Below are 15,452 nucleotides of genomic sequence, written 5' to 3' on the forward strand. Positions count from 1 at the left end.
ACTAAAGATAAAATTAGTTAGAAATTTATATATTTTAAAATTATTTAATTATTATACTGATAAGTTAAAATAAATAAAATAAGTTAAGTAGCTAATACAAATAATTTATTGAGTTTTAATCTATTTTTTATTTTCCTTCATTTTTTCATTTTTTCTTTTTATTTCCTTTCCCCTCTATTTTTCCTCAAATTTTTTGAGAATCAAACATAACTTATGACTATGGTTTCAAGAAAAATAATTTTTTCATATTTGGTTTTACTATAGAAAAAAAAAAAAAAAAAACTTGTATGTTTTTAAATTATTTAATTTTTATATAGAAGAGTTAAATAATTAAATTAAATTAGAGGTAATATATAAAAAATAATTTATTGATTTTACATTTATTTATTTTTAATTTTTTTTTCAACATTTTCTCTCTATTTTTTCTCTCTCATATTTTTGCGCAAACTTTTCGGAACCAAACTTAGCTAAAGAAAAATTATTGTACTATTGGGGGAGGTTTTAGGCTTGAGTTCTTTAGGTTTTTGATACCTTATAAATCTTGACTTGGATCACCCCTTTTTCTTTGACTTCTGCTCTTCTTTGTCAGAGAGGTGGTCTCAGATATAGAAGATATAGGGAAGGAGTCTGTGTTATCGTTCTTGTTACAAGTGTAAATATTTTAGAAATAATCATAAACCCAAGTCATTAACTTGTATAAGTTAAGATTTCTCAATGACAAGCCATCTCCTTTTATTAAGAATGAAAATATATGATTATTTTGAGGCACATTAATGGTTTTTCATCCTTACGACTTAATTAAAGTACGATATAAAATATGGGTATGAAAAATAAAGAAAAACAAAAAAATCCTCTTTATTTAAGAATAAAGAATTTAAAAATATGTGGTTGTTTAAATGATTTTTATTAAGGTTAACTCTTATTCATTTCTTGTAGAGTTTTGGGTAAATACATTTCATCTTTATTTAATTTGAAATTTTATCAAATACTTTGAGTATTTTTTTATTTATTATTTTTATATACTTTTTCTCTCACTCAAAATAAAAGAGATATTTAATGAAAATGTTAAATCAATGAGATTAAGAGTATGTTTGACAGTGATTTTAGAAAGTGTTTCTAACATCTTTAATACTTGAAAGATAAAAATTTTCAAGTATTAAAAAGACTAGAAACACTTCCTAAAATCATTGTCAAACACATTCTAAGAGTGTATTAGATAGTGATTCTTGAATACGTTTTTAACCTTAAAAGTGTTATATTAGGTATATGGCAAATTTTAGAAAACATCTTTTAAAAATTTGAAAAATCACTTGTAATGTCAAAAAATCACTTGTAATATTTTTTGAAGAAATATTTAATAGGTGGTTCTTTTAAAAACACTTCTAGAAAAAACACTTTTACTAAACACACTTTGAATAAAAATACTGTCAAACATATTCTAAGTGTTTTTAACCAAAACCCCAAAGACAGATGAGTGGAATTAACCATGGTTTTAAAAATCGGCCCGGATTGGCTAGTCCAACTGTCGACCGGTCACGGTTCCAGTCAAGTTCGATGAATTAGGTCAGAAGTGGGTTGAATTGGAATCAGACCAGGTGAACCAACTGACTGTTTGATCGACAAACTGGTCAGTTCCCTCTAAACTGAACGGTTCAATCAATTTTTATTTTATTTTATTGTTATATCATCAAAACGACGTTGTTTTGATGCACCTGGAATAAAAACAACACCATTTTGATAAAAGTATTTTTTTCTCCCACCCTCCTCCCTACACTGGCGAACCCCTTCCCAAATGCAGAGCACCAACGGGCTTTAAAACCTGTCATTTTAATTTAAATATAATTTTAAATAAAATTTTTATTTTAAAATTTTGTTTTTTGATTTAAAAATAAATTTTAAGATTTCTAATTTTAATTTAAATTTCTAATTTCAAACTAGTTTTCTAATTTTTCATATAATTTTATGATTTTTAGATAATATTTTAATTTTTAAATAATATATATTATTTTTATTTTTATAATTATTTTTAGTTTTAATAATATATAAATTATATATTTATGATGTCACTGGTTTGACCGTTAGTTCGATTAGTGAATTGTGAACTGTGAACTAATAACTTTTTTGGTTCAATGACCGATCTAGTTCTAAAAACATTGGAATTAACTTTTTTTACTTTAAATTATTGTTCTCTATAATTTTCTGCAATAAATCAAACATAATAATTTGAATTCTTTTCTACTTTTTAGTTTCTCTTGTTGATAGACATGACAAAAAGATAAAGACGAGGTTGTTATCGTGGATTTGATACAACTCTTTCTAAAATGTCATTCAAACATAGGAGTAAAATTAAATTCGTATTCTTATTTTCTATTTCTAGAGTTCGAAACGTGGTCTACGAAAAATGCCTTGGCATCTAATTTGACAAAGATGGAGAAACCTTGAAGAAACCAAGGTAAGAAAAGGTCATTCCATTGAGGTAAGCCTTCTATCCTTGTTGTAGAATTCGTTAGCTACAAGGAACCACATACTAGATTGAATCTTTGGATGCTTAATTTAATTATAAACACCAAAGAGCTCAAGTCACCATCAAGAATGGGCTATAGTACAAAAACTATGGGGACCAATCTTGAAGGTGAAAGACACTAAAATGAGGAGGATAGAAGGCTCACTAACACAATCATAGAATATATAGTAAAATGGTCATGAAAAGGATGTATGCTGAGTCCTTCTTGGATGCTTAATTTAATTATAAAGACCAAAGAGCTCAAGTCACCATCAAGAATGGGCTATGGTACCAAAACTATGGGGACCAATCTTCAAGTAAAAGACACTAAAATGAGGAGCATAGAAGGCTCCCTTAACACAATCATAGAATAGTAAATTTATCATGGAAAGAGTGTTTATGGTCTCAAAAGAATTCTTTTTCATTGTTACACTTTGACATTGATTTTTTTAATGTATAGTCATGGTCATAATGGTATATAGTCCTAGTAATGATGCACTTCCTATCTAATATCTAATATAACCCATTATCATCAAATGAGATAGTTTATTTCATGCAATAGCATATTCTATAATATTATATTTACTTTTGTTTGAAAGCGTATTATTCAATAAAATTAATTTTTAAAATTTAAAATAATATTAGGTACAAATTTCTCCAAATCACCATTCTTATAATTTACCTTTTATTTCATTATCATTTACAATGAAATACTATAGATAGTAATTATTTAAAATATGTGGATCAACATAATATCACAACAAAATATATTGACTTTTATTTTATAGTATAGATATTAGTTTATATATAATTTATATTTAAAAAATAAAAAAATATGAATTAATTTTAAGGTAGGAAATAGGGATAAGAATATATAACTTACAGGATTGGGAGGGGGAGTTCTCTCTGATCGTGCTTGGCTTAGGGTTTTTTTGCAGGAGTAGTGTATTTTCTAATTTCGAGTAAAATTCGTTTTTTAAAAAGACAAGTTCAATATAAAAAAAATTAAAATAAAAAGGGAACTCATCTTTTTAAAAAATGAATTCAATACAAAAAATGAACTCATAGTTTGAAAAGAAAAAAATTAAAAAAAAGATTAGTTTCGTGTAAAAATTAAAAAAAAAATGATGAAAAATGTTATATTTTTCTATTTATTTTTTAAACAATTATATTTTAATAATATTTTTTTAAAAGAACATTTAAAAAATATATATATCTTGGCTCATAAATCTAATTGCATGGGAGGAATATGCGAGAAAGAAAAGGTGAAACATTGAATATTAAATTTGATCCACTAATTTATAGATGACTTTTCACAACTTTCAAATGCTTGTGGCCAAGGAGGACCATTGCTTTGAGAGATTTCATGTCAATGCGTTATGACCTCTTTTCCTTTTTATCCCTTCCTTGGCAATATGGATTATAACCACTTGTTTAAACCACGCTTAGTGATTAATTTATTAGGATCACCCAAAATTATAATAATAAAAGAAAATCAATGTGCTCTTCCAATTGTAGATTGTCTATCCATCATATTGGTAACCATAGTATTTCTCATGATGTTATATTTGGCCTCCAAGTTTCCATTAGACTAGATGCTTTTGATAACTGTTTTAAAAAACGGTTTTTTATTTTATGGGGAAAAAAAAAATTAAAAAACTATGTTTGGTAACCAAAAAATAAAAAATAGTTTTTTATTCTTAATAACAGAAAACATGATATTTTTAAAAAACATTTTTTTATTTGTTTTTAGTTATTTTTAAAGGATTGCTTGATGAAGTAATTATACAAATATGAAAAATAATTAAAAATCAAATATTACATATAAATTTTATTTTTAAAACATATTTAAAAACATAAAAATTAGGTTAAAAACATTTTAGGTTTAAAACAAACATTTGTTGTACAAAACATCATAAAATAGATTTCGAAAATTGTTTTCAAAATTATTTTCAAAAATAGTTACCAAACAGGACATAAGTGTCACCCCATACTCTCTCTCTCGAGTTTAATTTTAATAGAAATACTTTTTAGCTGAGTTTACTTAATATGTATTTTATTATAACTTATGTTAAGAACTGTATTTTATCTTTAATTAATAGAACTTATATCAATTTAAACTTAATTAATAGAACTTATATCTTTAATCTATAAAAAGAGTAATCTCAAATGAATGGTAAGCTACAATGCATTTTGGTAAAAGTGTTTTGTTATGTATAAGATTAATTGGTTACTAGTGAGGTTAAGTTAATTATCGTTATGCCATTTAAGTCACACTAAAATTCAAAGTAGATAATTTAGATCATTCTTCCTAAGTAACACTAAATCTCAAGCTCACAACCTAGTGCATAATGCTTATATCAAATCCCTAACACATAGAATCTCAAGCTTAATTATTAATTTATTGAACCATACATACCATTAGGCTTGCTAGGTCAATACCGAATTCCAAACATACATAATCTCAAGTTTACCTTCTAGGTCAATACTAAATCTCAAGCACTCATAATATTAGACTTAATTTTGAGCCAATATCTAATACCGAGCCAACATCAAATCATTAGTACACAAAATCTTGAGCTTATTTTTTGAATGGATACAACTTATTAGATCAATGTCAAATTCCAAGCACACACAATCTCAAACTTACTTCCTAAGCCAACACCAAATCCCAAGTACACACAATTTTCAAAACCAAATGCTGAGCCAACCCAACCTAGGACATATTTATCTAGACTAACATTAAATTCCAAACACATATATACAAGCTTGATCTTACTTCTTTGAGTCAATACCAAATTCTAAACTAACATAGCTTTAGGGTATATTTGGTATAACTAACATCAAATCTCAAACATACTAAATCTCAAACATACTAAATCTCAAGCCTCACTTCTTGAGTTATCAGTTTCCTTATGAGTGACAATGTTGCCAACCTAATAAATCTCAAATTCTACTTCTTGAGTCATCATTCCCTAAATATGAGGCTCCTAAGATTCAAACCCATGACCCAATTATGATATATCTCATTTGTTGTGTATAAGGCATTAGTCATCTCATTTGAAAAATAATTTACTATGAGTGATGCTAAACTCATCTTCCTAATGTATTTCAAATTATACCAAAATCGAGCACAAACCAACACATTTTTGAGACTAATACGAAATCTCGAATCAACACAACCTTCAAGATACTTTTGGAATCAATGCCAAATCATAGTACACATAATCTTAGGCTTACTTATTGAACTAGTTATACCAAATTTTGAGTCAATACAATTATATATTTATTTTATAGGACGAACATCAAATTTCCAAGCACATCAAATCAGATCCTACTCCTTAAATGATCACTTCTCAACTTAAATTATTTTACTCCTAACTTTATTAAACAGCTCTGCTACAACTTACCCATGAAATAAACCTAAAAAATGATAATAATAAATGAATTAATTTAATTATAAATGATTGAGATTCTTCAATTTAACCATTAAATGGATTTTATTTAATAATTTTTACAAATAATTTTGATATAAATGTTATTTTTTTTTTCTATTTCACTTCTGTAGATTTAGAAATATTTTTCAATTTACAACTTTTTTTAATATATATATATATATATATATATATATATATATATATATATATAGAGAGAGAGAGAGAGAGAGAGAGAGAGAGAGAGAGAGAGAGAGGTGTGACAAAAGCAAAGCTTGAGATTGAAGCCTGTGGGCAATGGGCAAATGCATTTTAAGGTACAGAGAGAGAAATCATGGTGCTAGTTGCTGAAATGAGATGCCCAAGGAAAAGTAGAATTACACAACAGGAGCACCCACTTCGTGCCATTTGCCTTTGTTTTTTCATTCAAGTATTTGTACTTGCCACATGGGTTTTTCACTATCCCATAGATTCACACCATGCAGCTACATGCATTGTCATTGACAAGTACCCCATTATCTTAATTATAGCTAATACCAACTAAAAAAGTAATCTACTTTGGCATTAATTAATTTTATTTATATAGCAATCTACAATTTTGATATTAGCACATAGTTTATATAGTACCAGCATGAGATAGAATTAAAAGGTTTATTTATACCTTGAAAACGACACATGGTACCCTAGGAACCGTCCAATTTGGAATTTGTACTTAAGAGAGATTAAGCTTTTGAGCCAACCTCTTCTTATCAAGAATGAAAAAAAAAATGATTATTTTGATGCATATGAATGGTTTTTATCATCCTTATGACTTAATTATCGGTATGAAAAATAAAGAAAAAAATCATTTTTATTTAAGAATAAAGAACTTAAAAAACTCTACTTGTTTAAATAATTTTTATTAGGGTTAATTATGTTTGCTTCTTGTAAAGTTTTGACTAAATGTATTTAATCTTTATTTATTTGAAATTTTATCAAATACTTCCCTTATTATTTTCATTTGTTATTTTCATTCACTATTTTCTACTTAAAATGAGAAAGGAAATTTTAAACCAAAGGGATTGAGTGTATTTAACCAAACCCTAAGAGAAGATGAGTGAAATTAATCCTTTAATTACATTTGATTTTTATCTCTACATCTTTGTAATAAATCAAACATAATAATTTGAATTTTTTTATACTTCATGTGTTCTTGTAGATTTTTGATGAGTCTTATGATGAGACACAACAAAAAGGTAAATAGGTGATTATTATTGTGGATTTGATACAACTAAAACATTGAAGATGACTCTTTTTTCTAAAAAGTGATTCAAATATAGAAATAAATTAAATTCGTATTCTTATTTTCTATTTCTAGAGTTCAAAATGTGGTCTAAGAGAAATGTAACTAGAATGTGTCCTTCTTGGATGCTTAATTTAGTTATAAAGACCAAAAAACTCGTCATCATAAAAAATGGGCTATAGGACGGAAACTATAGGGACCAATCTTCAAAGTGAAAGACACTAGTTGAGGAGGAGGATAGAAGGCTCTCTAATACAATCATAGAATTATAAATTGGTCATGAAAAGGATGTCAATAGTCTAAAAAAAATGGTTTTTCACTATTAAACTTTGACATTGATTATTGAATGTATAGCCATGGTAATAATGGTACATAGTCTTAGTAATGATGCACTTCCTCTCTAATATAATCTATGATAATCAAATGAGATAGTTAATTATTTCATGCAATGACATATTGTATATCTATACATCATCAAATGAGATGTATAGATATTATAGTAATTATTTAAAAATATGTGGAACATAATATCACAACAAAATATATGGACTTTTACTTTAGAGTATAGATATTAGTTTATATATCATTTTATATTTAAAAAAATATTTACAAAGATTTTAAGATGGGAAATAGGAATAACGATAGATAACTTAATTCCTGTAATAGAGATTCTCATTCCTAACCCACCTAATCTAAAACGAGAAGTAGGGAAAAAAATCTACAAAAGAGGATGGGTGGGGGGGTAGGAGGTGCTCTTTGATCCCGTTCAGTTATATATCTAATTGTATGGGAGAAATATGAGAGAAAGAAAAGGTGGAACAAAATGACTAGTTGACTATTAAATTTGATCAATTGATATATAAACAAAACTTTTTCCAAATTTCAAATGCTTGTGGCCAAATAGGACCATAACTTTGTTGATATAGAGACTTCATGTGAAGGGATTATGGCTCCTTTTCCTTTTTGTCCCTTCTTTGGCAATATGGATGAAAACCACCCTTAGGAGCTTAATTTATCATGATCACTCAAAATTATAATAATACAAGAAAATCAATGCGCTTTTCCAATTTGTAGATTGTCCATCCACTATATTAATAACCATAGTATTTCCCATAATATATATTGTCTTTTGCCTCCAAGTTTCTATTGGACTAGGTGCTTTTGATTACCGTTTTATAAATGAGATAGTTTATTTCATGTAATGACATATTCTATATTATCTATACATCATCAAATGAGATGTATAGATATTATAGTAATTATTTAAAAATATGTGGAACATAATATCACAACAAAATATATCGATATTTACTTTAGAGTATAAATATTAGTTTATATATAATTTTATATTTAAAAAATAAAAAATACATACATAAATTCTATGGTGGGAAATAGGGATAAGGCTAGATAACTAATTCCTCTAAGAGGGATTCTCATCCCTAACCCACCTAATCTAAGATGGGAAATACGAAAAACCTGGGGGGAGGGCCCTATTTGATCCTGCTCAACTTATATATCTAATTGTATGGGAGAAAGAAAATGTGGAATAAAATGATTGGTTGACTATTAACTTTGATCAATTGATATATATAGAGACAAAAAATTTTCCAACTTTTCAAATGCTTGTGGCCAAATAGGACAATAATTTTGCTGAAAGAGAGACTTCATGTGAAAGGATTATGACCTATTTTCCTTTTTGGTCCCTTATTTGGAAATATGGATGAAAGCCACTTGTTTAAATCACCTTTAGGAGCTTAATTTATTAGGATCACCCAAAATTATAATAATACAAGAAAATCAATGTGCTTTTCCAATTGTAGATTGTCCATCCACCATATTTGTAACCATATAGTATTTCCTATGATATATATTATCTTTGGCCTCCAAGTTTCCATTGGACTAGGTGCTTTTGAGTACTGTTTTATAAATGAGATAATTTATTTCATGTAATGACATATTCTATATTATCTATACATCATCAAATGAGATGCATAGATATTATAGTAATTATTTAAAAATGTGTGGAACATAATATCACAACTTCTAATCCCACTCGACTTATATGTCTAATTATATGAGAGAGATATGGGAGAAAGAAAAAGTGGAACAAAATGATTTGATTGACTATTAAATTTGATCAATTGATATATATAGGGAGAACTTCTTTCGACTTTCCAATGTTTGTGGCCAAGTTGGACCATAGCTTTGCTGATAGAGAGACTTCATGGTTGACCTCTTTTCTTTTTTATCCCTTCTTTACCAATATGGATGAAAACCACTTGTTTAAACCGCCCTTAGGAGCTTAATTTACCAGAATCACCCAAAATTATAATAATACAAGAAAATTAATGTGCTTTTCCAATTATAAATTGTCAATCCATTATTTTTGTAACCATAGTATTTCAAATGATATTATATTTGGCCTCCAAGTTCCCATTGGACTAGGTGCTTTTGTTACTGTTTTATAAATGAGATAGTTTATTTCATGCAAGGATATTCTATAATATCTATACACCATCAAATGAGATGTATAGATATTAGTTTATATATAATTTTATATTTAAAAAATAAAAAACATATACATAAATTCTAAGATGGGAAATAGGGATAAAGATAGATAGTTGACTCCTGTAATAGAGATTCTCATTCCTAACCCACCTAATCTAAGATGAGAAAGAGGGAAAAAATCTACAAGAGAGGATGGAGAGGGGATGTCCTCTTTGATCCCACTTGGCTTATATATCTAATTGTATGGGAGAAAGAAAAAGTGGAACAAAATGATGTGGTTGATTAATAAATTTGATCAATTGATATAGAGAGAAAACTTTTTCCAACTTTTCAATGTTTGTGGCCAAATTGGACCATAGCTTTGCTGAGAGAGAGACTTCACATGAAGGGATTATGACCTATTTTCCTTTTCATCCCTACTTTGGCAATATAGATGAAAACCACTTGTTTAAACCACCCTTACGAGCTTAATTATTTTTTAGGATCACCAAAATTATAATAATACAAGAAAATCAATGTGTTTTTCCAATTGTAGATTGCCCATCCACTATATTGGTAACCATAATATTTTCCATGATATTATCTTTGTCCTCCAAGTTTCCACTGGACTAGGTGTTTTGATTACTTTTTTTTATATAAAAAAATGTTTTATTTTAAAGAATAAAAAAATAGAAAACACTTTTGGTAATCAAAAAATAAATAACAAATTTTTACTCTTAAAAATAGAAAATAAAATATTTTCAAATAACATATTTTAATTATTTTCACTTGTTTTCATAAGATTGTTTGAAAAAATAATTATACAAATATAAAAAATGATTAAAAATAAAGCATTATATGTTTAAAACATATTTAAAAATATAGAAAATAAATTTAAAATAAGTTAAAATATTTCAGTTTCAAATAGATATTTGTTTTTAAAAACATGACAAATTTTCAAAATTGTTTTCTTAAAATAATTACCAAACATGACCTAAGTATTGCCTCATCCTCTCCCTCTTGAATTTAATTTAATAGAAATACTTTTTATCTGAGTTTACTTGATATGAAAGCATCCATAGTATGTATTTTGTGATAATTAACTTATGGTAAGAACCCTATTTTATCTTTAATTAATAGAGCCTATATCAATTTAAATTTTGTTTTCTTCTTCATCTATTAAAAAAGCTATCTTCAACAAATGGTAAGCTACGATGTCATTATTATGTTTTGGTATTGGTAATTGAGGATTTATTTGGTGTAATTATAACTTTTATGTTATGTTTGGTTCCCAAAAAACTTGAAGGAAAATACAGGGGAAAGAAAATATAGTGAAAAAGCAAAGAAAAATAAAAAATAGATTAAAAGTTAATAAATTATTTTAATTTACTATTTCAAACTCATTTAACTCATTTTAATTCATCGATATGAAAATTAAATAATTTAAAAATATATAAGTTTCTAATTAGTTTTAATTTATATTTGATTTTCTTTGGTATTTTTCATAAAACATCCAAACATTAAAAAATAATTTTCCTTAATAATTTTTTTCTTTCTTTAATATTTTCCAGGAACCAAACATAACCTAAGTAAAATGTTTATTTATTTATTTTGGATGATTAACAAATATCAATTTAAGTTCTAAGTTATATTTATAAAAGCATTTTGACAAAAGTGTTTTGTTATGTATAAGATTAATTGGTTACTAGTGAGGTCAAGTTAATTGTCTTTATGCTATTTAAGTCACACCAAATTTCAAGTAAATAATTTAGGTCATACTTCCTAAGTAACACCAAATTTTCTAGCGCATTATTTCCATGCCTATATCAAATCCCAAACACATACAATCTCAAGCTTATTAATTTATTGAGCCGTACATACCATTAGGCTTGCTAGGTCAATACCTAATTCCAAATATACACAATCTCAAGTTCACCTCCTAGGTATATACTAAATCTCAAGCACTCATAATATTAGGCTTAATTTTGAGCCAATACCTAATACCAGGCAACATCAAATCATAAGCACACAAAATCTTTGGCTTATTCATTAAACAATCTCAAACTTACTTCCTATGTCAATACCAAATCCCAAGCACACACAATTTTCAAAACCAAATACTGAACCAACCCATCAACCTAAGACATGTTTATCGGGACTAACATTAAATCCCAAACACAAGCAATCTTGGTCTTCCTCCTTTGAGTCAATACCAAATTTTGAACTAACATAGCTTTAAGCATATTTAATAAAATCAACATCAAATCTCCAACATGCTAAATCTTAAGCCTTACTTTTTAAGTCATCATTTTTCTTAATGAGTGACATTATTGCTAACCTAACAAGTCTCGGATCCTACTTCTTGGCTCATCATTTTCCTCTAGAGTAGCATTATGGTCAACCTAACAAACAAATCCATTTCTTAACATGAGGCTCCTAAGATTCGAACCTCAGACCAATTATGATATATATCATTTGTTATGCCTAAGACATTGGTCATCTCATTCGAAAAATAAGTGATGCTAAACTCATCTTCCTTAAAAGGTTCAAGTTATACAACATCGAGCACAAGCTAACACATTTTTGAGGCTAATATTAAATCTCGAGTCAACATAATCTTAAGATGCTTTTGGAATCAATGCCAAATCATAATGCCCATAATCTTAGGCTTACTTTTTTTGAATTAGTTATACCAAGTTTTGAGTCAATACATTCTTATACATATTTTATATGCCGAACATCAAATTCCAAGCACATCAAATCAAATCTTACTTCTTAAATGATCATTTCTCAACTTAAAATATTTTACTTCTAACTTTATTAAATATATAAATAACCTTTATATCTCAAAATTGTTGTACTTTGAAGTGTGTTTCAATTATAAACAAAAACTCTATATAGTTAGACTAGAAGCTGCCAACAGTACTTCATGCAGCTGATTGGCGGATATATATATATATTTTTTTATACTTGTGCAGTTTTTTTTTTTTTTTTTTTTAATATTTGTAAGAAATAGTATTTAAATAATTTGAACAAATAATTTTTTATATTAAATTCATCTTTTGAACAAATAATTTTGATATAAATGTTAAATTTCTTTTTTTCTATTTTACTTCTCACAAATTGTTGTAGATCTATAGAGAGAGAGAGAGAGGTGACAAAAGCAAAGCTTGAGATTGAAGCTTTTGGATAATGGGCAAGTGCATTTTAAGGTATAGATAGAGCATTAATCATGGTGCTAGTTGCTTAAATGAGATGCCAAAAGGAAAAGTAGAATTACACAAGAAGAGCACCCACTTTGTGCCATTTGCCTTTGTTTTTAACTTGCCACATGGGTTTTTCACTATACCAAAGATTCACACATCCATGCAACTACATGTATTGCCATTGACAAGTACCCCATTATCTTAATTATCGCTAATACCAACTAAAAAAATTAATCTACTTTGGCATTAATTAGTTTTATATATATAGCATCTACAATTTTGATATTAGCAAATAGTTTATATAGTTCCAACATGAGATAGAATTAAAAGGCTTATTTATATCTCGAAAACAACACATGGCACCCTAGGAATCGTCCAATTTGGAATTTGTGCTTGAGAGAGATAAGTTTTTAAGTACTATAAATGTAATGGAGTTCAAAAGATGGACAAAAGAAATGGTAATGGAGCTCTATATGATCAAGTATAAGTGGAGAGTAGATATGGAGCTCTAAATAATCAAGTATAAGTGGGGAGTAGATATGGAGCTCTAAAAAGAGGAGAAAGTAAAATTGAAAAATGATAGTGTTCCTTGTGTAAACCTTGAACCATGTATTTCTCTAATCTATGTCTGCCTATGTGGCACATTTTTTTTTTCTCCCTATTGTGATATATACCTAATTTGGTTTTAGGTCTCTACCTAAACCCCAACCATAGATGGGTCCTCATAATTAATTAGTTTAAAAAGGAAAAGTTCATATTTTAAAATTCAACGTGGAAGTTAAATTAACCTATAATTCAAGAGATAAAAGGTTAAGATTAGATTGTGGGAGATTCTAGGTTAGATATTCGACTTCCATTAAAAACAAAGAAGGTTCGAAAGCCGGGTTAAGAATCTCAATATAAAATTGTAAGACACCTTAATTACAACAAGTTGATACAAATCATACGTGCATGAAAAGATTTCTCAAGATCATTCCCTCTTCTATTTTTGGAAGTTTACCTCTATCCCATCTATCTCTTAATGCCTTTGTCTTTTGCTCCACAAGCATATATGAACTTAAAGTAAGTACACACTTTTTCTTGAAGAAGCAATCACCATGCATGTTGAGATGCTAACTTGAGTACTAGTCAGAGTTGTAGAAGCAACTACATTTTCTCTTTTGAGATAAGTCCTAACCACTGCTAGAGACGAAGTATCTAGACACTCATATTGATTTAGACACATATGGGATTTGATAGATCAAATAGTAGGATGAATAAAAGCAACTTTTCCATCTCCACCATAGGTTGTTCTCTAGAGGAGGCAAAGTTCTTTCAAAAAGGGGGCTGCATCACCCATTTGGGGTTTGAACTCTGATGCCTTGTTTTTTGGGCTAAATAATAACCCACTTTTTGGCTTCAAATCTTCTTCCAATTCCCAATTATATATGATTCTATAGCACTAATTTGATGCCACACTGAATTAAATTTGATTCATACAAAGAAAATGAGACTAAGCATGAATAAATGAGACCATTGTTAAGAAAATTGATGTGGCCTGCATTATCCAAAAGATTACTCTTGCTTTGATGCTAGCTTTGTTGTGGCATTGAAGAGTGATATAGAAAGTGGCTTTTGGTAGTCTACAATAAATGGGTGATCAAGGTATAAGCTTTCTATAAAAGAAATTTGAACTTATTCCAAACATGATAGAAAACAGTTAGCAGTCCTCTAACAGTACAATTAGAAAAGGGAAAGAAAGATACTAAGGCCAACAAGTAGCTCAACCATTGAATTGTGTCCTCACAACAAAACAGCATAAATACATTTCACATCCCATCAAAGAGAGACAATTACCATAGGAATAGAGAATATTATATGACTAGTGGATCTTGAGTTTTGATCACAAGGCAAAAGCATAGAAGGAACTGTGGTCTGCATTTAAGCTAACTAGCATACAATAATGTAGAAAAGCAGAACTTATTCGACGTACCCAAAACGCATATGTCGCGTGTTAAATTTACCAAACATCGATATTTCTTCAAATTCCCACAACATTGGCTAAGAAAAAGTGGGGACAAAAAAAAAAAAAAAAAAAACCTCTGAGACTGATGGCAGATGCTAAGAGAAGCTATGCAACTTCCACAATAATAGCTGTGTTTGATCTGATGCCATTCCTCCATTAATATTAGTCATGCCCCACAGCTAGATATGAATATTCCAATTAGCTATCATTGGTGAGGAACCAACTTCACTGACGTCCCAACAAGAAGAATAAACAATGCCGACTGATAATCAGAAGCCATATTTGCTAAGGTGGGTGGAATAATCGCTGGACCTCATTCCATATTCTATAAGATTGCTTACCATAGCATTGAGCCCCCTTGGCTTAAAGGCAAACTTCCCTTTCATCACCCATCAAAAGTTATCTCATCCAAGGCATAGAATCATATACACCCACCAAGTTTTCCATCCCTACAATATGATAAAGATATTAAAAAATATTGCTTCGTCTCTGCATGGATATACATATAAATACCCTAGTTCTTAAGCTTGATCAC

Source organism: Vitis riparia, chromosome 4, assembly GCF_004353265.1.
Source record: "Vitis riparia cultivar Riparia Gloire de Montpellier isolate 1030 chromosome 4, EGFV_Vit.rip_1.0, whole genome shotgun sequence".
NCBI lineage: Eukaryota > Viridiplantae > Streptophyta > Magnoliopsida > Vitales > Vitaceae > Vitis > Vitis riparia.